The sequence below is a fragment of the Rhinopithecus roxellana genome, chromosome 1 (genome assembly GCF_007565055.1).
Source record: "Rhinopithecus roxellana isolate Shanxi Qingling chromosome 1, ASM756505v1, whole genome shotgun sequence".
NCBI classification, from domain to species: Eukaryota; Metazoa; Chordata; class Mammalia; order Primates; family Cercopithecidae; genus Rhinopithecus; species Rhinopithecus roxellana.
In genome coordinates, this window is record NC_044549.1 from 30,120,810 (window position 1) to 30,144,018 (window position 23,209).

Here is a 23,209-nt window from a genome sequence, read left to right on the forward strand (position 1 = left end):
CAGGCTGGAGTGCGGTGGCCGGATCTCAGCTCACTGCAAGCTCCGCCTCCCAGGTTTAGGCCATTCTCCTGCCTCCGCCTCCCAAGTAGCTGGGACTACAGGCGCCCGCCTCGTCGCCCGGCTAGTTTTTTGTATTCTTTAGTCGAGACGGGGTTTCACGGTGTTAGCCAGGATGGTCTCGATCTCCTGACCTTGTGATCCGCCCGTCTCGGCCTCCCAAAGTGCTGGGATTACAGGCTTGAGCCACCGCGCCCGGCCGAGAATGACAGTCTCATTTTCAGTAGGGGGAATGTGAAGTCTAGAATAGAAGTAGAGAAATAATAGATATGGGAATATTTCAGTAGTTAATGCGAGGTATGATGAGAATCTTAACCAAGACCAGCAGGGTCAATTGAGAAGAGAGAATTGATCCAAGAAATTTCAAGGTGGTAAAATTGACAGGCTTAATGACATGGTGGACACCTGAAAGGAAGACCCATGCCTAGATCTCTCTTCAAGGATATTCAGTTACTCCATTTTCTGGGAGTGCCAGTTTCTGAAAATTATTATTATTATTTTCGAGATGGAGTCTCATTCTGTCACCCAGGTGTGATCTCGGCTCATTGCAACCTCTGCCTCCCGGGTTCAAGTGATTCTTCTGCCTCAGCCTCCCAAGTAGCTGGGACTACAGGCGCATGTCATCACACCCGGCTAATTTTTGTATTTTTAGTAGAGACAGGGTTTCACCATATTGGCCAGGCTGGTCTCGAACTCCTGACCTCATGATCCACCCACCTCAGCCTCCCAAAGTCCTGGGATTACAGGCCTGAGCCATTGTGCCCAGCCTAAAAATTATTTTAAAAATATTTATGTAATAAGATACTAAACCATTTACGCAGGGTTTTTTTTTTTTTTTTTTTTTTTTTTTTTCCCAAGAGATCTTGCTTTTTTGCCCAGGCTGCAGTGCAGTGGCTCTCAGCTCACTGCAACCTCTGCCTCCCAGATTCATGTGATTTTCCTGCTTCAGCCTACCAAGTAGCTGGGAGTATAGACACGCGCCACCACGGCTAGCTAATTTTTTGTATTTTTATTTATTTTTTTTTTTTATTTTTATTTTTTTTTGAGACGGAGTCCCACTGTGTCGCCCAGGCTGGAGTGCAGTGGCCGGATCTCAGCTCACTGCAGGCTCTGCCTCCCGGGTTCACGCCATTCTCCTGCCTCAGCCTCCCGAGTAGCTGGGACTGCAGGCGCCCGCCAGGTCGCCCGGCTAGTTTTTTGTATTTTTAGTAGAGACGGGGTTTCACCATGTTAGCCAGGATGGTCTTGATCTCCTGACCTCGTGATCCGCCCGTCTCGGCCTCCCAAAGTGCTGGGATTACAGGCTTGAGCCACCGCGCCCGGCTGTATTTTTAAAGTAGAGACAGGGTTTCACCACGTTGGCCAGGCTGGTCTTGAACTCCTGATCTCAAGTGATCCACCCACCTTGGCCTCCCAAAGTGCTGGGATTACAGGTGTGAGCCACTGCACTTGGCCTATGCAATTCTCTTCAATATTTCATGATAACCACTTCTAAGTATTGGTGACCTATATCTCAGGACTTCAGAAGTAGCATCAGAGACCTCCTAATAAAAAACATGGCATCTTCATTTTGCACACTGACTCCTGCTATTCCCAGCTTCTGGGAGTGCCATTGGCAAATCGTCTTCAGTTACCAGCCTCTTCATGGATTGCCTGAATTGCAGAGAAACCTTTCCCATATCTAATGAGTGGTCAGGAGGGCTTCATGGCTCCGTGGCTCCAGAGCTAAGCTCCATAGGTTTAGCTTCATGTGTGCGCGACCTGTGCAGTCACACAGAAGGGGGCCAGTGCATGGTGTAATGTTTCCTGTCACCTTCTTACAATTTGTAATTTTTAAACAAGGAGTTCTGCATCTTCGTTTCGCCCTGGGCCCTGGAGATCATATAGCCATTACTAATATGGTAGTATAAAGGCCTTGCCATATGAGCTCATCTCAGAGTAACTCTGAAAAGTCACTCCAGCTTCGGAGCTCTCCATGGAGTCAGGTGAGGCAGTTATTGGACCTTCATTACAGTTTGACTCCATTTCTCTTCCTGTCCAGTCCTGCCTGTTTCCTCTTCCCTCTTCAGGTATTGGTCCCAAGGACTCTCCTTAATAAACTGCCTGCTCACAAACCTCCATTTCAGAGTTTGCTTCCTTGGGAACTCAGCGTGCAACCGTGACATTTGGCTGTGGAAGCTGACCGTGAAAGAGGAGTCAAGGACACCCCTGACATGTTTTGTTTTGACTTAGTGGATGATGGTGCCATTCACAGATGAGGGGGCCCAAAAGAGGAAACATTTTGGAAGGAAAAAATAATGAAGTTGTTGTATTAGAATTTAATACTTCAGTTTTGTATGTTTAATTTTGATATGACTGAAGGCCATCCAGGTAGGGACGGGATATTAATCTGGAGTTCCACAGAGACATTTGGGCTGGGGTCTTGAGCTTATTCTAAAGAGTAAATGTCATTGTTTACGAATGATAAACAAAGAGGGGCTAAGAAGAGACAATCTTGTGGCCGGGCGCGGTGGCTCAAGCCTGTAATCCCAGCACTATGGGAGGCCGAGACGGGCGGATCACGATGTCAGGAGATCGAGACCCTCCTGGCTAACACGGTGAAACCCCGTCTCTACTAAAAAATACAAAAAAACTAGCCAGGCGAGGTGGCGGGCGCCTGTCGTCCCAGCTACTCGGGAGGCTGAGGCAGGAGAATGGCATAAACCCGGGAGGCAGAGCTTGCAGTGAGCTGAGATCCGGCCACTGCACTCCAGCCTGGGCGACAGAGCGAGACTCCGTCTCAAAAAAAAAAAAAAAAAAAAAAAAAAGAGACAATCTCCATCTAAGAACTGAGCAAAAGGATCCAGCAAAAGGATGGAGAAGGAATAGCTTGGGAGAAAGAAAGAGAGTCAGGAGAGAATGTGCATGGATGGAAGCCTGAGTGAAGTGAACTAAAATGAATGATATTTGGAGGTAAGAAAGGGGAGACCAATGACCCATGGCATTTTATCCTGAAATGTGGCCATGAAAGGAAGGCAAGGGACTGGGGCAACTGGAAAGGTGATAAGGTCAAGGAAGAGAGTTTTAAAATTATTTTTGTTAAGATGGAAGACATCTGAGAGTGCTTATTTTGTAAAATAAGACAAAACTGTACACTTTTCATAGAAGAGGACTGATTAGATTCAGAATGACTGACAAAATTAAGTGATAGCTCTTCTGTTAGTCTTCAAATCAAGCCTTCACAATTTTCTCCCTCTCTCCCCTTAAAATAGCGGTCTTGGCTGGGCGCAGTGCTTCACGCCTGTAATTCCAGCACTTTGGGAGGCCGAGGCAGGTGGATCACCAGGGCAGAAGATCGAGACCATCCTGGCCAACATGGTGAAACCCCATCTCTACTAAAAATACAAAAATTAGCTTGGTGTGGTGGCACATGCCTGTAATCCCAGCTACTTGGGAGGCTGAAGCAGGAGAATCTCTTGAACCAGGGAGTTGGAGGTTGCAGTGAGCCAAGATTGTACCACTGCACTCTAGCCTGATGATAGAGCGAGACTCCGTATCAAAAAAGAAAAAAAAAAAGTAGTCTTCAGTTATAATGTTTTCTATGTGGAAATTTTCTGAAAATTCTTCAAAAAGAAGTGCTTCTTTTATGCCATAGGAAATGGTGAGACCAGTATACCCAATTCATCCTGGTTTCACAGACTTGCAGAGTGGCAAATCACTAGAGGGCAAACATCACACTGCCTTAGAAATGGAGCTGGTATTGGTGAATTCAAGAAGAGCAAAGAAGAGGACCAAAAGGAGGGGGAAGAGGGAAGATTTCAATGCTGTGCAGTGGTGCTCAGGTCTAGGTCAAGAACAATGAGTCTCATATGGTCGTCTCTTGACTTTGGCTATCATGGTAGGGCTTTACTGACAAGCTGGGTAATAACAGGGAAATCCTATTCCTTTTGCCTTCAAAATTTATTTTGTCTGTATTTCACTTGACTCAATTCATTTCTTATTTCAGCAATATTTGTTGAACACTGTCATGATTAATCAGGCACACCGGGTGCTGGTGACAAGAACAGTGAACAAAACGGACAAAAATTCTTATAATCATGGAGCATATATTATAGTATGCAGATAAAAAATAAGTGAAATAAGCTAACACATACAGTATGCTGCAAGCTGTAAGCTGTTGTATGTTGTGGAGAAAATAAAGCAGGGAAAAAGGAGTCAGAGAATGGTGGAGGGGGTTGCAGTCAGACTACCTGCTTAGCTGTGTCCTGCAGAAGGATATTTGGGCAGAGATAAGTATGAGCTGACATCCAGCCATCTTCTGGTGAGAAAGTGCCTTTTTCTGAGTAATGACAGGGCTCCAAAAGCCTCAGGTAGTGAGCAAAATGCTAATCTCTGCCTTTAAATGGGACACTTTCGAAATGTCCTTCTGGAGATATTGAGTTCTTAAGCTTTTGAATGCATTGGATATAAGCTTTTGCCAAGATTTTAAATTTTTTTTTTTTTTTTTTTTTTTTTGAGACGGAGTCTCGCTCTGTCGCCCGGGCTGGAGTGCAGTGGCCGGATCTCAGCTCACTGCAAGCTCCGCCTCCCGGGTTCCCGCCATTCTCCTGCCTCAGCCTCCCAAGTAGCTGGGACTACAGGCGCCCGCTTCCTCACCCGGCTAGTTTTTTGTATTTTTTTTTAGTAGAGACGGGGTTTCACCGTGTTAGCCAGGATGGTCTCGGTCTCCTGACCTCGTGATCCGCCCGTCTCGGCCTCCCAAAGTACTGGGATTACAGGCTTGAGCCACCGCGCCTGGCCCGATTTTAAAATTTTATACTATAACTTTAAACCTTTTTGTAGATGAGAAAATCACGTATTATAGAATTAAAATCTTGGCCGGGCGCGGTGGCTCAAGCCTGTAATCCCAGCACTTTGGGAGGCCGAGACGGGCGGATCACGAGGTCAGGAGATCGAGACCATCCTGGCTAACACGGTGAAACCCCATCTCTACTAAAAAAAATACAAAAATCTAGCCGGGCGAGGTGGCGGGCGCCTGTCATCCCAGCTACTCTGGAGGCTGAGGCAGGAGAATGGCGTGAACCCGGGAGGCGGAGCTTGCAGTGAGCTGAGATCCGGCCACTGCACTCCAGCCCGGGCGACAGAGCGAGACTCCGTCTCAAAAAAAAAAAAAAAAAAAAAGAATTAAAATCTTATTCAAGTCTAACAACATTCCATCAGTCGTATTTACTTTGTCTATATGGCCTGGTAGGCTCTTACAGGAGAGTAGCAAATGGGTTGATGAGATTCTCTTCAGAGAATCAGAGTCAGGCTGAGCATTCTTCCATACGTGGCACTGTTGGTGTCTTTGGACTGATTATGTGAAGAGTAAACCCAGCATCTTCCTAGGACTCCAAGGAAAGTTGCATATTCTATAATTTATAGGGCCTCACAATTTTTCTAATTAAAAATGAATATAACTTCTGCCCTTTTTAAGCATAGCACATATGTTCTGTCTCCCAACGTTCCTTAGTAAGAGATAATGGCCTGGCAGTATAGGCTAATTTCTTGAGTATTTTAAGTTGGAAGCCAATTAGCCCTCCCTATCTAAAGCACATTTTGACATTTTCTTCCCAAGACAAGCCAGTCTTGACTTTCTGCCCCTCTCTTGGTACAGATGGTGCATATTACATGTATTAAATTATAATTATTTTAATAAAAAATTAAGATTACAGTTTGAAAACATAGTCTACTTACAGATACCAAGTTGTGGAGTGTGCTATGTAAAATGAGTACAAAATTTTCACTGAACATCTTCTTTCCCTTGATACCACTAATTTTTTTTTTTTTTTTTTTGAGATAAGAGTTTCACTTTTTCATCCAAGCTGGAGTGCAGTGGCACAATCTCAGCTCACTGCAACCTTCACCTTCTGGGTTCAAGTGATCCTCCTGCCTCAGCCTCCCCAGTAGCTGGGATTACAAACATGTGTCACCATGCCTGGCTATTTGTTTTATATTTTTTATTTATTGTATTTTATTTATTTATTATTTATTATTTTTTGAGACAGAGTTTCACTCTTGTCACCCAGGCTGGAGTGCAATGGCATGATCTCAGCACACTGCAACCTCCAACATCTGGGTTCAAGCGATCCTCCTGCCTTAGCCTCCTGAGTAGCTGGTACTATAGGTGTGCACCACTAGGCCAAGCTAATTTTTTTTTTTTTTTTTGAGACAGAGTCTCGCTCTGTTGCCAGGCTGGAGTGCAGTGGCGTGATCTTGGCTCACTGTAACCTCTGCCTCCCAAATTCAAGCGATTCTCCTGCCTCAGCCTCTCACATAGCTGGGATTACAGGCTCATGCCACTATGCCTGGCTAATTTTTGTATTTTTCGTGGAGACGGGGTTTCACCATGTTGGCCAGGATGGTCTTGATCTCTTGACCTCGTGATCCACCCGCCTCAGCCTCCCAAAGTGCTAGGATTGCAGGCATGAGCCACTGCGCCTGCCATTTTTTTTTTTTTTTTTTTTTTTTTGTATTTTTAGTAGAGATGGGGTTTCACCACTTTAGCCAGGCTGGTCTCGAACTCCTGACCTCAGGTGATCTGCCCACAATGGCCTCCCAAAGTGCTGTGGTTATAGGCATGAACCACCACGCCAAGCCTGTATTTTTGGTAGAAATGGGGTTTCACCATGTTGGCCAGGCTGGTCTCAAACTCCTGACCTCAAGTGACCTGCCGCCTCTGCCTCCCAAAGTGTTGGGATTACAGGTGTGAGCCACCGTGCCTGGCCAATGTTTGATTCCTACCTTTTATTTCCCTTGCAATTTCTGTTTTGCTTTGATCAACTGATTTTGTCCTATAAATTTCTGTGCTCTCTTTTAGTGAGGATGAGACTATGGCGTTAGCCTCAGAATTATAGACAAACTCAATTTAGAATTGTTAAAGGAGAAGATAGAAAGGACACTAGCTTGTATGGAAGAAGACGGTTTGTCATTCTAACCATTCTGGAGTGGATGAAAGTTAAATGTTAATTAGAATTATTGAGTCTCGGTGTCTTTTTTCTATTTGTGCTATTTCTCTCTTCCCTTGTCTCTCTTCATCACCTTGTTGAGCATTCCCCATGGCTTTGCTTGGGTAAAAGCCAGACAACCAGTCACTGCAAGAGCACCCAACCCCTCCCTTGATTCTACCCTTCATTTGTGTCTAGATTTCACTTCCCTGTATCTATCTCCATTACATTTTATTTGTATCTACTGACTAAGGGATACAGATCTTCTTCCAATACAGAGTGTGATTGCAGCACAATTACAATGGAAACAAAAAGGAGAAGCTGACTTTGCTGAAAATATGCCATATTCATTCTGAATTCCTTTAAACTGCAGCACATATGCTTATAATCATGACAATACGAATTTGTAAGAAAAGGAAGAGAAAAAAGATCTGCCTTCCTTCCCTGCAAAATGGCATCACACATGATGATCAGAGACTGAATGTACAAATAAATGAACAATGGTTGGACCATATATTAAAAAAATAGAACTCGGAATTATGCAGCAACCTGCTTTGGAAACTAACTTCTTCATCTACAATAAATAGTTCAGGATGCCAGCCTGCTACAAGTTGCGGGGACTCACTTGAAACACGAGAGTTGATATGAAGATTATTTTAAACTGAAGATATCTGAGATTCAACAGATGCAGAGGATAGCATCCTTGGAGCTTATCTTAGCTGACTAACAGCAGCAACTTCTGAAAAATGAGGCTACATAAATCCCCTCTCCTGGGGAGTTTCATGGCCATGAAGAAGGTGGAAAGACCACCCACATCTGCATAAACAAACATTATAGCAAATTTTCTTAACTCCTGTTTGTTCTCCTAAAAACTCATTTGTTTTCCTAAAGAAACCTATTTGTTCTATGAGAGCCATTTCTGCCCTCTCCCTTTTCTCTACTAAATTAGGTATATGAACCTCTAACTTCAATTAGCAAGCTACTTCTACGTTGTATGCGAAGAAAACTTTTTTTTTTTTTCCTTTTTAATCTTTCTTTCGTCAGTATAGGCCCCGGGTACTGAAGATAAGAAAAGAATATAGAGAAGTTTTTCTTCTGACAGACTTGCTGGAAGCCAGGTTGCTATCGCTAGTAACAATCCAGGAAGCTAACGGATAACTTCTGTAACAACTGGCCCCACATGGCCAGGACTTGATTAATAACTGACATCTACCCTAATTTTTGTGCCTATATCCAATTTAAGACCAAACAGAGAAAGCGAAACATGCACCCCTAACCGTTCATGCAGTATGCCCCTACTTCTGTTTAGCCCGCTTACAGCTTCTCCATGGCAACAGCCTCCAATCAGGATACACCTGAACCCTTCCCTCCCCACCCACCACCCCACTATAAAGCCTTCTCATTTCTCTGCCTTTGAATCACTGCCAAAACACAGCGACAGTGGCTGACTCCCTTGCAGTATAGCAGGCTGTGAAAAAATAGCACTTGCATTTCTCATTTGATTGGTCATCATTTATTTCTATAACCATGTGTTTCATTCATGCAATTCAGAAGTTTCTTTGAAATAACTTGCAGAGTAAACTAAAAAATATTTATTTACTATGATGCTTTCTTTATATATTTTCTGCTTATTTAAGTTCCTTACTGAGGTTTTGAAATTCTCCCTGATGTTGGTAGTACAAAAATCTTATTTGAAGCAAATCAATCCTGAAGATGACTGAAAGATCAATATGAGATAGCTGCAGATAAACCAACTAGTCTCTAAGCTCTAGGACACCTTTGAACCACACAAACATTCTGCATTTTAATACAAGTATTTACACACTGATTTCAGTTGTAAAGAAATGAGAAACTTCAAGTATAAAAAGCTTGGGACTATGAAAACCAAGCATTTTGTCTAAACATCTTTTGTTGTTGTTCTTGTTAAAAAAAAGAAGGTTGGCCGGGCGCGGTGGCTCAAGCCTGTAATCCCAGCACTTTGGGAGGCCGAGACGGGCGGATCACAAGGTCAGGAGATCGAGACCATCCTGGCTAACCCGGTGAAACCCCCGTCTCTACTAAAAAATACAAAAAACTAGCCGGGCGAGGTGGTGGGCGCCTGTAGTCCCAGCTACTCGGGAGGCTGAGGCAGGAGAATGGCGTAAACCCGGGAGGCGGAGCTTGCAGTGAGCGGAGATCCAGCCACTGCACTCCAGCCTGGGTGACAGAGCAAGACTCCGTCTCAAAAAAAAAAAAAAAAAAAAAAAAAAAAAAAAGAAGGCTTTGGGCCTGGTGGTGCCTGCCTGTAGTCCCAGCTACTTGGGAGGCTGAGGCAGGAGAATCGCTCGAATCCAGGAGGTGGAGGTTGCAGTGAGCCAAGATCGTGTCACTGCACTCCAACCTGGGCGACAGAGTGAGACTCCATCTCCGGGTGGGCGGGGGTGGTGTGGGGTGGGGAAAGGCTTTCAGACATTTCATAAAGTTTTAAATTTGAAGCATCCTTTGTCAATAGCTCCCCTATCCTCCCCCCACACACAGGTGCACACACCCTACCGCCACCGCCACTAAAAATTGAATAGAGAGTAAATGTCCCAGCTTAGCTAGGCTAGAGCAATTAAAATGTCATTAGATACTAGACAGATTAATGTTTATGCTAATGATCAACACAAAGAGATTTGGGAATCAAGCCTTGCCCTCAACTATTCTGAAGTGGGCTAGTGCAAATGGACTCAGGCCCTGGAGCAAAAGTTGGGGCCGGGGGCCATGGTGAGTGCTGGAATACATCACAGATATTATATTTTATTGTATAATTAAGTTGCTAGTTCAGTGGTGAGAGCCTGAGGCATGAATTAGAGTAACTGGTGATAGTTCTCCCTGGGAATGCTCCAGCCTTAGCTAACCTGGGGCATTTACTTTCTATTCACTTTCAGTGGTGGTGATGGGGTGTGTGTGCTGTAGAAGAAACTGATAATTTGGTAAATAGATAATTTTTGTAGAAAGCCACAAAATGACCTTGTGAATTTCTTCTAATTTCCAAATGCTTCTGATTTGCTTTCATTCCTGGACGTCTAGTCATATCTCCTTTGTTATTAGTACTTCTATTGTTTATTTAGAACTGAAATACATTTAAGTATAACTAAACATATGTAAAATATTATTCATGCTGGCTATTTTTTTTTCTCCTAGAATAGTAATTAAAAAAACAAACTCAAAAAGCAAAGGGAAAACAGCATAGGCTTTGTAGCCAGACAGACCTGAGTTTAATTCTCCACTCCACCTGCATGTCATGATTATTTATGGTTCTGGGGCAGGTCAGCTTTATGTTGGCATGTCAGCAAGTTCAGAGTCTCTGTGCACCTTATTTTCATATGTATGTGTGTGTGTGTGTGTGTGTGAGAGAGAGAGAGAGAGAGAGAGAGACAGACAGACAGACAGTGTCTTGCTCTGTTGCCCAGGCTAGTGATGGTGTGATCTCGGCTCACTACAGTCTCAACCTCCAGGTCTCAAGCAGTCCATCCGACCTCAGCCTTCGACCTCAGCCTCCTGAGTAGTTGGGACTACAGGTGCATGCTACAGCACCCAGTTGATTCTTTTCTTTTCTTTTCTTTTCTTTTTTTTTTGTAGAGATAAGGTCTCACGATGTTGTCCAGGCTAATCTTGAACTCTTGAGCTCAAGCTATCCACCAACATTGGCCTCCCAAAGTGCTGGGATTATAGGCCAGAGCCACCACACCAGGCATTTTTATCATCTTTTAAGTCGCTATAAAAATATTTATCTTGGCCGGGCGCGGTGGCTCAAGCCTGTAATCCCAGCACTTTGGGAGGCCGAGACGGGTGGATCACGAGGTCAGGAGATCGAGACCATCTTGGCGAACACGGTGAAACCCCGTCTCTACTAAAAAAATACAAAAAAACTAGCTGGGTGAGGTGGCGGGCGCCTGTAATCCCAGCTACTTGGGAGGCTGAGGCAGGAGAATGGCGTAAACCCAGGAGGCGGAGCTGGCAGTGAGCTGAGATCCGGCCACTGCACTCCAGCCTGGGCGACAGAGCGAGACTCCGTCTCAAAAAAAAAAAAAAAAAAAAAAAAAAATTTATCTTCCAAAGGTTTTGATAAAAATTAAAACACATAGAATTGTTCACAGCAAATAGTAGAAGAGAAGTTTAGTTTTCTCATGTCCCTCTCTAACTCTATCTTTTGGTCTTACAAAAGATGCCCTGCTAACTTTCAAACTTTTCCTGGTGAGTTCAAGTCTCAAACATCATTGCCTCATTATAATTAGGCCCTCATAACCATTTATTCTTTGGGAAACTCAAGGTCACTCTTTTGAGGTTTGGTTATTTATTTATTTTTTTCACTGCGGCTTTCTTTTCATTTCTACTGCCCAGCAGGACTGGGAGGAGATGGCAGTACCCAGTTACATGCTTCACATCCACTGGTCACAGTATAGGCTTGTTCGTAATGGATTATACTGCGAAATATAGCAAATGACTCTGTGTTCTGTGACTCCTGTCCCTCCATACACCCACCTGCTTACTTCCTGCCACGGCTATGAACTATGAAACTTGGTGGGCTATGAGTTTATAGGTTTCTTTCTTTCCTTTTTTTTGAGACAGGGTCTTAATCTGTCACTCAGGCGGGAGTGCAATGGTGCAATCACGGCTCACTGCAGGCTTGACTTCCTGGGCTCAGGTGATTCTCCCATCCTAGCCCCCTGAGTAGCTGGACTACAGAAGTGCACTTGGTTGATTTTTTCGTATTTTTGGTAGAGAGAGGGTTTTGCTGTGTTGCCCAGGCTGATCTTGAACTTCTAGGCTCAAGTGTTCTGCCCATCTCGGCTTCCCACAGTGCTGGGATTACAGGTGAGCCACCACGTCCTTTTGTGATAAAGCTAATTAAGCGAGAGCAATAGAAAAAGCAATAGAGGCCAGGCGCGGTGGCTCAAGCCTGTAATCCCAGCACTTTGGGAGGCCGAGGCGGGCGGATCACAAGGTCAGGAGATCGAGACCATCCTGGCTAACACGGTGAAACCCCGTCTCTACTAAAAAAATACAAAAAACTCCGGAGTAGTCCCAGCTACTCCGGAGGCTGAGGCAGGAGAATGGCGTAAACCCGGGAGGCAGAGCTTGCAGTTAGCTGAGATCTGACCACTGCACTCCAGCCTGGGTGGCAGAGCAAGACTCCGTCTCAAAAAAAAAAAAAAAAAAAAAAAAAGAAAAAGCAATAGAGAAAGCATTCTCTCCCCTGCCCCCATTAATTATCACTTAATTAAAACTATTCCCATTTTCTAGATGAATAAATTGAACCTGTTGACAAACGTGTACGGCTGCTTTGAAAGGCATGGGAATGCCTTTAAACCTTAAGCACATGCTCCATTTTTTTGGTGTTAAAACATAGTGCTCATGCCTGTAATCCCAGCACTTTGGGAGGCCGAGGTAGGCAGATTGCTTGAGGTCAGGAGTTCAAGACCAGCCTGACCAACACGGTGAAACCCTGTCTCTACTAAAAATACAAAAGTTAGCTAGGCGTGGTGGTGGGTGCCTGTAATCCCAGCTACTCGGGAGGCTGAGGCAGGAGAATCGCTTGAACCCAGGAGGGGGAGGTTGCAGTGAGCCGAGACTGGGCCATTGCACTCTAGTCTAGGCAACAAGAGTGAAACTCCGTCTCAAGAAAACAAAAACAAAAACATAGCTACTTATCTGCATTATCACAACATGAAGCTGTGTACACTCCAGCTAGCACAGCCATTTTTAGTGAACAGTTTCAGCCTGGATCATAATTCCCTCAGGCTCAATTCTTTAGGTTTTAGCAGCTTAAGTGTACACAGTATAGAGAAGGGCTTTGTTTGGGGCTTGGAAAACAGGAAATCATTAGGCATCTTTAAAATGTTCAGAATATTTGAATGAATGCAACTGCACTGCAACTTGCTAATGTAAAATATTAGATGAACCCTAAGTAACAACAACAGCTTGGAGAGACTCTAATAGTCCCTCTTTAATTTTGTTGCTGACACCTGGCAACATTTGGAACTATAAATAGAGTAGCAGGGACAGGGAAGAAAGCCAAAGAGATTTCCTGTTGCTGTCTCAATACATAAAATGAGGTCTTTAAAGAAAGAAGAAGAAAAATCACACCTGGAAAAAAATCAGGGGCCCATTCTACTGAAAAATGCACCTGCTATAGGCTCTAGCAGAGTATATTGTAGTTTAAACACTCTGAATTCTGGTTAGATTTGTAGGACTTGCCATAATTATGGGTGAAGCTGCAGGAAGCTGCTTAATCGTTCCAATATTAAAACTTGATTTAGAGCCCCAAGACTCCAGGCTATAAAATTAGGGTGCAGGAGCACTGCCTCCTCTGTTTGGGTTTCCATCCCAATTATCCAACATTGGATAAAGCAGAGGGAGTATAACAAAGAAGGGAGGTAGAGGGTTACAAAATGGACTTGACTGGGCCCTGGGTAAGGATCTAATTAGTGGTGTCAGCAAAGTAACCTATAGCCAGAGGGTATTCTAAAAATTCTGCTTAATAGATAGACTATTAAATTTACTACCAGGCAGACAGAAACAGAATCTCTGCCTCTGTCTCATGTGAATTGGCTTCTTCCTTAATTCTCCCTCTTTCAGAAATCTATGAATATATGAAGCAGAAATCATGACTTTTGGTAGACTGAATCATCTGTTAGCAATTGTGAAGGTGTCAAGAGCATAAACCGAGAACGTTAAGCAGACTGGGCTTCAGTCTCAGCCCTGCTTCCACTAGCCTTGTGATTTTTTTTTTTTTTTTTTTTGATGGAGTTTCACTCTTGTCTCCCAGGCTGGAGTATAGTGGCGAGATCTTGGCTCACTGCAACCTCCACCTCCTAGGTTCAAGCAATTCTCCTGGCTCAGCCTCCGGAGTAGCTGGGATTACAGGTGCGCACCACCATATCTGGCTGGCTAATTTTTTGTAATTTTAGTAGAGACGGGGTTTTGCCATGTTGGGCAGGCTGGTCTTGAACTCCTGACCTCAGGTGATCTGCCCACCTTGGCCTCCCAAAGTGCTGGGATTACAGGAGTGAGCCACCGCGCCCGGCCTAGCCTCATGATCTTACTTAGGCTTGCCAAGTCTTGGTTTCCAAAAATCCTCACCTCATAAATACGCTGTGAGAATTAAATAAGATGATCCCCATCAAGAGCCTAGTGTAGTGCTGATGCTTAACCCCTTTTAGTTTCTTCCCTTTGCCTGAATATTGAGACATTTATTTTTTGGATAAATTTATTTAAGTTTTTTTTCTTTATTATTTTAACATTGCTGTAATGCTGGAAGAGAAAAAAAAATCACAATGTTTTCTTACACAGGGGAAACTCCAGCCATCTCAAATTTAGGAGTAAATTTAATGATGCACAAGTCTAAAACGTTTCTCTATAGCCAAGTTTCTAATCCTTGTCTTGTACCAAAGGAGTCTAAGAGATTCGAGCATAATATTCAGCTATTTTAATAGGATTTCTAAGACTGTGAATTGGCTTATTACACAGGAAGCTCCTTTTCTGTTGGGTTGAAAGTCAACAATTTTTCCTGAGGATTATAGGATTACCTTTTATACTGTATTTCATAAACTGTTATAAGAACTAAGGAACTCAATAAATGTTAAATATTGATATCAAATGTGAGTTTTCTTCTTCTTCTTTTTTTTTTTTAGCACAAATGTATTAAACTGTGAATCTTTAAGTTTCTCTATCCAAGTCATCTATCCCAACTTAGTCTAGCAAAAAAAAAAAAAAAAAAAAAAAAGAAAAACTCACAAAATCCTTTATTTGCAAGTGGTCAAGCAAAACCAAATTGACACAGAAGAGGGATACCCTCTTCTTTGCGACATTTTCTCTGCACGTGACCCAGCCTGAGCAGGACTCTAGCTTTTATCAGTTTTCTTTTATTAACCTCTGATAGCAGCCTCCACACTAGTTGCTCCAAATGAAATCTTTCCATGCTATGGAGCAGTAAAAGATTCTGTGTGTCACAGAACTTTGCAGGGAAAGTTTCGGTGCATCCATACCAGAAGAAAAGTGATGTTTATTACCACATGTTATCAGTGTTGAGACACACATTTAACATTTCTGAAACTGGGATGTGTCTAGGGCATCATACATGAACGATCTTACTGTCTAGGACATCTTACGTTAATTGTCAGCTGAGGTAGATGTGACTAGTTGCCATTGCCCAGGTATGAGAGTCCTACATTGTTAGGATTTGTTTCGCTCTTGTTGCCCAGGCTGGAGTGCAGTGGTGCAATCTTGGCTCACTGCAACCTCTGCCTCCTGGGTTGAAGTGATCCTTCTGCCTCAGCATCCTGAATAGCTGGGATTACATACCTGTGCCATCACGCTTTGCTAATTTTTTTGTATTTTTAGTAGAGACAGGGTTTCTCCATGTTGGTCAGGCTGGTCTCGAACCCCAACTTCAGGTGATCTGCCCACCTTGGCCTCCCAAAGTGCTGGGATTACAGGCGTGAGCCACTGCGCCTGGCCGAGTCCCACATTATTATTCCTGGTGGAGTGACTGGGAAACTGCAACTCCTCAGCATTGCAACCAATGGATCATTTCAGGAACATTTGAGAAAGACTATAAATCCTGGTTGTGGATTAGAAATCTTATACTGACACTTTATAGTGAGATGAGAGAAGTCCCCAGAGATCACAGTGTTCTTTTGCTCTGATGGTATAATGGACAAGATTGGTGGAAAAGCTTGGGCATCAGTAATACTGAGTTGAAAAGTAATTCAGAAAATCCAACCTGTGAATGTGAGGAAATATTAGGAATATCTTGACCAATTTATTTTACTTATATCTTCCTTTTAATAAAAGCACAAGAATGCATGTAGATGGTATTTAAAGCCGTGAGATAGCATGAGATCACCAAAGGAGTGAAGACAAAGGAGGAGGCGGGTGCAGTGGCTCACGCCGGTAATCTCAGCACTTTGGGAAGGTGAGGCTGGCGAATTGCTTGAGCTCTAGAGTTTAAGATCACTCTGGGCATGAACTGGTGAAATTCACATGGTGAAACACCATCTCTACAAAAAATACAAAAACATTAGCCAGGTGAGATGGCGTGTGCTTGTAATCCCATCCACCTGGGAGGCTGAAATGGGAGGATTGATAGAGCACGTGAGGTCAAGGCTGCAGTGAGCCATGATCCAGCCCTTGTACTCCAGCCTGGGAGACAGTGTGAGACCTTCTCTCAAAACAAAACAAAACAAAACACCAGAAAAAAACCAAAAAACCAAAGGAGTTAGGTATCCTGAAAGCTAGGACAGAAAGCATTTCAAGAAGGGGAGAGGCATCAAGTTAGTCAAATGCTTCAAAGAGGTCAAATATGATGGCTGAGGATTGACTAGTGAATTTAGCTATATGGATGTTACTGAAGACCTGATAGGTGCAGTTTGGTGTTTGCTGTGGGGTTGGCCTGATTGTAGTGGGATCTAAAGAGAATTCTAGGGGAGGAATAGCGGACTGGGAGTATAGATAATTATTTCAAGGAATTTTCCTGTTTTTTATTTGTTTATTTATTTTATTTTATTTTTTTCTGAGACAGAGTCTCTCTCTGTCGCCCAGGCTGGAGTGTAATGACACGATCTCGGCTCACTGCAACCTCCGCCTCCCGGGTTCAAGCGATTCTCCTGCCTCAGCCTCCCGAGTAGCTGGGACTACAAAAGACTGCCACTACGCCCAAGTAATTGTTTTTGTATTTTTAGTAGAGACGGGGTTTCACCATATTGACCAGGCTGGTCTTGAACTCCTGACCTTGTGATCTGCCTGCCTTGGCCTCCCAAAGTGCTGGGATTATAGGCGCAAGCTACCGCCCCCGGCTAGAATTTTCTTGTGTTTTTAAAAAAGAAGCCTGGGCACAGTGGCTTATGCCGGTAATCCCAGCACTTTGGGAGGCCGAAGGGTGGGGGGTCAGATCACAAGGTCAAGAGATCGAGACCATCCTGGCCAACATGGTGAAACCCCATCTCTACTAAAAATACAAAAATTAGCTGGGCATGCTGGCTCATGCCTGTAGTCCCAGCTACTCGAGAGGCTGAGGCAGGAGAATTGCTTGAACACAGGAAGTGGACGTTCCAGTGAGCCAAGGTCGTGCCACTGCACTCCAGCCTGGTGACAGAGCGAGTCTCCGTCTGAAAAAAAAAAAAAAAAAAAGAAAGAAAGAAAAAGAAGAGAAAAGAGAACATAGCTAGAACAGAAGTAGTTTTGTTTTTGTGTATTGATAGCAAAACAGAGTGTTGATAAAATTGTCCAACTGAGGCTGGGTGTGGTGGCTCACTCCAGTAATCTCAGCACTTCTGGAGGCCGAGGCAGGCAGATCACCTGAGGTCAGGAGTTGGAGACCGGCTTGGCCAACATGGCAAAACCCCATCTCTACTAAAACTACAAAAATTAGCCGGATATGGTGGTGGGAACCTATAATCCCAGCTATTCCAGAGGCTGAGACAGGAGAATCACTTGAACCCAGGAGGTGGAGATTGCACTGAACTGAGATTGCATCACTACACTCCAGCCTGGGTGACAGAGCGAGACACTGTCTCAAAAACAAAACAAAACAAAACAGAGCTGCTGAAGTCATTTCTATTTTAGAAAGGTTGTAGGCATGAGTTTTTCTACATATTAACGACAATTTATGGTGATTTGTGAAATGTTTTTCTGTTTCCAGGCTGCGGAGATTGCACTGAACTGAGATGGTGCCACTGCACCCTAGCCTGGGAAATAGAGCAAGACTCCATCTCAAAAAACTAAAGAAAAAAATTGTCCAACTGAAAGAGGAGAAAAAAAATTAGAGAGGAGAGAATTGCCTAGGCTGGTGCAGGTTGTAGTGGGCAAGTGGAAAAATTGGGTTTCGTAAGGAGCTACTGAAAACGCATTTTTCAGACTTGCCAATCATGTTTTGTGCCATTCTCTCCTGTTCTTCTCTTTGCCCGAGTCCATTCTGTCTTTCATTGATAGCAACTCCCATTTTTATCTATTCAGTAAAGTGTTTTCTTTTTATCCCAGCTCTTGAATTCACAGAGATCTCCCTCTCCTCTGAATTCATTGCTCTTGTAATCTGTTCCATTAAATTGATTATTAGTCATTTTTTCTATGCACAGCTGTCTCTTCCATTAAATTGTAAGCCCCTTGATAGTAGAAATCATGCCCCGCCTATGGTAAGTACCCAGTAAAGCTCACTGACTCTGTCTCTGCCACTTTCACTGAGAATGATTTCCTTCCTTATAATCCCCTAAGGAGAAAAGCCTATTATTACTCTCCAGGTGAAGGTCCTTCATGTGTTAAAAAGTACTATTGGACTGCTGCTTGGTCTTATCTATTCCATTCTTTTTTTAAATTCTCTGTTTTCTTTTCTTCTTTTTTTATTGAGACGGAGCCTATATCTGTCGCCCAGGCTGGAGCGCAGGGGTGCGATCTCGACTCACTGCAACCTCCGCTCCTGGGTTCACTCCATTCTCCTGCCGAGTAGCTGGGACTACAGGTGCCCGCCACAACGCCCGGTTAATTTTTTGTGTTTTTGGGAGAGACGGGGTTTCACCGTGTTAGCCAGGATGGTCTCGATCTGCTGACCTCGTGATCCGCCTGTCTCGGCCTCCCAAAGTGCTGGGATTACAGGCTTGAGCCACCGCGCCCGGCCTATTTATTTACTTTTAAGGAAGCTTTAGGGGATTTGGGATAGCCCTTACTTTTTTTTTTTTTTTTTTTTTGAGACGGAGTTTCGCTCTGTCACCCAGGCTGGAGTGCAGTGGTCAGATCTCAGCTCACTGCAAGCTCCGCTTCCCGGGTTTACGCCATTCTCCTGCCTCAGCCTCCCGAGTAGCTGGGACTACAGGCACCTGCCCCCTCGCCCAGCTAGTTTTTTGTATTTTTAGTAGTGACGGGGTTTCACCATGTTAGCCAGGACGGTCTCGATCTCCTGACCTCGTGATCCACCCGCCGTGGCCTCCTAAAGTGCTGGGATTACAGGCGTGAGCCACCACATCTGGCCTAAATCAATATAAATCTTAATCTTAATTTTTTAAAAAGATGAGTTAACTGAGGTTTAGAGAAGTTAAACAGCTTCCCTACAGCTATCCAGCTAGTAAACAGTTAGGGTTTGGTTCATCTTTACTACATAATCTGTCCACTGTACTGGTAGGAAAGACCTAGACAATAAAATAAGTTGTCTCTACTAATGCTTTTTTTTTTTTTTTTTATGGAGTTTCATTCTTGTTACCAAGGCTGGAGTGCAACGGTGCAATCTTGGCTTACTGCAATCTCTGCCTCCATGGATTCAAGCGATTCTCCTGCCTCAGCCTCAACAGTAGCTGGGACTACAGGCGCCCACCAGCACGCCTGACTAATGTTTTGTATTTAATAGAGACTGGGTTTCTCATTGCTAGTCAGGCTGGTCTCGAACTCCTGACCTCAGGTGATCAATTCGCCTCGGCCTCCAAAAGTGCTGGGATCACAGGCATGCTCCACCGCCCCGGGCCTAAAGGCCTTTTTTTTTAACGTAAAAAAGGAAAGCTGGAACTGAGGACCATAGCTGGTGGAAGTAAAGTGGTGTTCTTGAGGAAATGACTGTGGGGAGCGAATCTGAGGAGAGAGGAAGTTAACGGAGAAGTAAGTAGAATGCCTAAAGGTTGGTGTTCACACAAGCTAAGGAAAAGAGGCAATTGTCAAGAAAGAGGAGGGTGGTGAATGTTCCTCCACTCTGGACTCAACCCAGTTCTACTTCCAGAGCTTGTTCTTAGATGCACTGTCAACTGGGTGCAGTGGCTCAGGCCTGTAATCCCCACACTTTGGGAGGCCGAGGCGGGCGGATCTCGTGAGGTCAGGAATTCGAGACCAGCGTGGTTAACATGGTGAAACACGGTTTCTACTAAAAATACAAAAAATTAGCCAGGCGTGGTGGCACGCCTGTAATCCCAGGTACTCTGGAGGCTGAGGCAGGAGAATCGCTTGAACCCCGGAGGTGGAGGTTGCAGTGAACCGAGATCTTGCCATTGCACTCCAGCCTGGGCAACAGGAGTGAAACTCCATCTCGAAAATAAATAAATAGATAGATAGATAGATGCACGGTCTTGGAAAACCTAAAGATCGTATTCCCGTTAGAAAATAAAAATTATTTCCAGACTCTCCTTGCCAAGTTACGACGCGGACATTACCTGAGGAAACAAAGCAGGATGGGTGGCCTTGTTTCTAAGCCCCATTTCCAATCTTCATTTCCAAGGATTTATTGCCATCATTTTTCTTGCAAATGACCAAATTATTTAATCATGCTAAGAATGGCAGAGCTATAAACCTTAATTATTCAACAATTTACCCCTTTAAAGTTGTTACTGGGACAATAGTTTGAAAATTTTCAGGAGCTATTCTGGTATTTCTACCATTCCCATATTCTTTTTTTTTTTTTTTTTGAGACAGAGTCTCGCTCTGTTGCCCAGGCTGGAGTGCAGTGGCCGGATCTCAGCTCACTACAAGCTCCGCCTCCAGGGTTCACGCCATTCTCCTGGCTCAGCCTCCCGAGTAGCTGGGACTACAGGCGCCCGCCACCTCACCCGGCTAATTTTTTGTATTTTTTTTTTTCGTAGAGACGGAGTTTCACCGTGTTAGCCAGGATGGTCTCGATCTGCTGACCTCGTGATCCGCCCGTCTCGGCCTCCCGAAGTGCTGGGATTACAGGCTTAAGCCACCGCGCCCGGCCTTATTCCCATATTCTTTTTTTCTTTTTCTTTTTCTTTTTGAGATGGAGTCTTACTCTGTCGCCCTGGCTGGAGTGCAGTGGCGCGATCTCAGCTCACTGCAAGCTCCGCCTCCCAGGTTCAGGCGATTCTCCTGCTTCAGCCTCCTGGGACTACAGGCACATGCCACCACACCTGGCTAATTTTTGTATTTTTAATGTAATGTAATTTTAATGGAGACGGGGTTTCACCATGTTGGCCAGCCTGATTTCAAACTCCTGGCCTCAAGTGATCCGTCCGCCTCGAACTCCCAAAGTGCTGGGATTACAGTCGTGTGCCACCATGCCCAACGGGGTTTTGCCATATTGGCCAGGCTGGTCTCGAACTCCTGACCTCAAGTGGTCTGGCCGCTTTGGCCTCCCAAAGTGTTGGGATTACAGGCGTGAGCAACCGCGCCCGGCCTCTATTCCCATATTCCTCTCCCTTTTCATCATAATCCTGAAGGAAGAAGTCTAGAAAGAAAAAAAAAATGGAAGTAAGGTTTTGGGGGCGCGGGCTGCAGCTTTCGCTGGGCATGTGGTGTGAGCAGCCTGAGCCCTGGGCTTACTTGCGCAGGGCTTTCTTCCCGCCTGTACTTGGCGCTGCTCAGAAATGCGCTTTACTCTTGCACCGCCTGCTGGGCTCACCACTAGGCGCCTCGGCTCCGAGGAGCGGAAAATGCCGTGTGTTTCTAGGGAGGTGAAAATGGAACCCTCCACCGAAAGGCAACATTAGTCATTTAACGTTTTGGCAACGAAAACTGTAAGTCATGAGGCATTAGGTGGAGGTATACACAGTGCAATTCCAACAGAAAAAGTGGACGGAACATGTTGTTACGTTGCTACTTACAGAGATACCTTTGGGCTTGATTAGATAGAAAACCTAACAAACAACCTGTTAAAAGATTTTAAAATTTTCTACATTCAAAAGAAAACTTCAAAGAATTTTCCTGGAATGTTGAGGAGTACTTCAAAGCTACTCCAGAGTGCTGGATAGCAGCAAAGGAAACAGAAAAATTAAATAGGAATCTGGTCCATGATGAAACATGGACATATTCCTGGTTGGGCACAAGAAGAGAAAAATTACAAATAGCATTACTGTCATTCCTCTGTGGTTAATTATGAATTTGCAATTGCTCTGGTACTAAAGCATCATCCTGAGGATCCTAGGCGTTTGGAAATTAGTGTAGTGCCACTATCAGGTCTCTTGGAACAAATATTGCAGCTTATAGGAATAAATATCAACGGAAACCCATATGAGTTAGGAAGGAAGAAGCATCCACAATATGTTAGACCACATGGACCATTTCAAATAAGAAACCTGCCTACATTGGGCCGGGTGTGGTGGCTCACGCCTGCAATCCCAGCACTTTGGAAGGCTGAGGTTGGAGGATCACTTGAGGTCAGGAGTTCGAGACCAGCCTGGCCAACGTGGCGAAACTCCGTTTCCATTAAAAATACAAAAATTAGCTGAGGGTGGTAGCAGGCTCTTGTAATCCCAGCTACTCAGGAGGCTAAGCCAGGAGAATCACTTAAACCCAGGAGGCAGAGGCTGCAGAGAGCAGAGTTGCACTACTACACTACAGCCTGGGTGACAGAGCGAGACACCGACTCAAAAAAAAAAAAAAAAAAAAAAAACCTGCCTCCATTGAAGCACAATGATCTGTTGTCCTGGTTTGAAAGTCACAGAGTAGGTAAAGTGGAAGGAATAGTATGGGATTGCAGTCATGGCTGTTTAATTAAGGTCCATTACCATCGTCTATCGTCTTTGTTTACACTGGCCAAATGGAGATGTTTATATGAATTCAAAACCAGTTCTTATCAATATGAAATTTAACAAATATGACTATGCTTTTAGTACTGTTTGATAATTTTTTTAAATCAGAAATTTAGTAGGCTTAAAGATACAATACTTGTCATATAAAGTGCAATTAAAATTAGTTTTATTTATTTATTTTATGGAGACAGGGTCATCCACGCTGGAGTGTAGTGGTGTACTCACAGTTCACTGCAGCCTCGACTTCCCAGGCTTAAATGATCCTCTCACCTCAGCCTCCTGAGCAGCTGGGATTACAGGAGCGTGCCACCATGCCTGGCTAATGTTTTTAATTTTTAAATTTTTTTGTAGAGACAGTGTCTCAGTGTGTTGCCTAGTCTGGCCCTGAACTCCTGGACTCAAGTGATCCTCCTGCTTTGGCCTTCCAAAGTGATGGGATTACAGGGGTGAGCTACCTCGCCTGGCCAGAATTAGTTTATTATTAAAAAAAAAAAAAAAAGAAGACAAGCTGCGAAACAGAAAAAAGAATACATCTGTTAAAAACTGCAAAAGACGACTGGGTGCGGGGAATCGTTTGAACTCAGGAGTTCAAGACAAGCCTGAGCAACATGGAGAAACCCCGTCTCTACCAAAAATACAAAAATTAGCTGGGCATGTTGGTGTGCCTGTGGTCCCGGATACTTGGGAGGCTGAGGCTGGAGGATGGCT

At 44.2% G+C, this 23,209-nt stretch overlaps 1 long non-coding RNA gene and 1 pseudogene across 1 annotated transcript in view; both read left to right on the forward strand.

Moving 5' to 3' along the window:
• Positions 1-8,620, forward strand: part of LOC104680576 — a 65,186-nt gene extending 56,566 nt beyond the window's left edge. Inside the window, exon 3 of the long non-coding RNA XR_750474.1 lies at positions 8,072-8,620. This is a non-coding gene — a long non-coding RNA (uncharacterized LOC104680576). The remainder of the gene's footprint in view (positions 1-8,071) is intronic.
• A 1,104-nt stretch (positions 8,621-9,724) lies between these two features.
• On the forward strand, positions 9,725-22,592 carry LOC104680596 (annotated as a pseudogene).
• Positions 22,593-23,209: the final 617 nt, after the last annotated feature.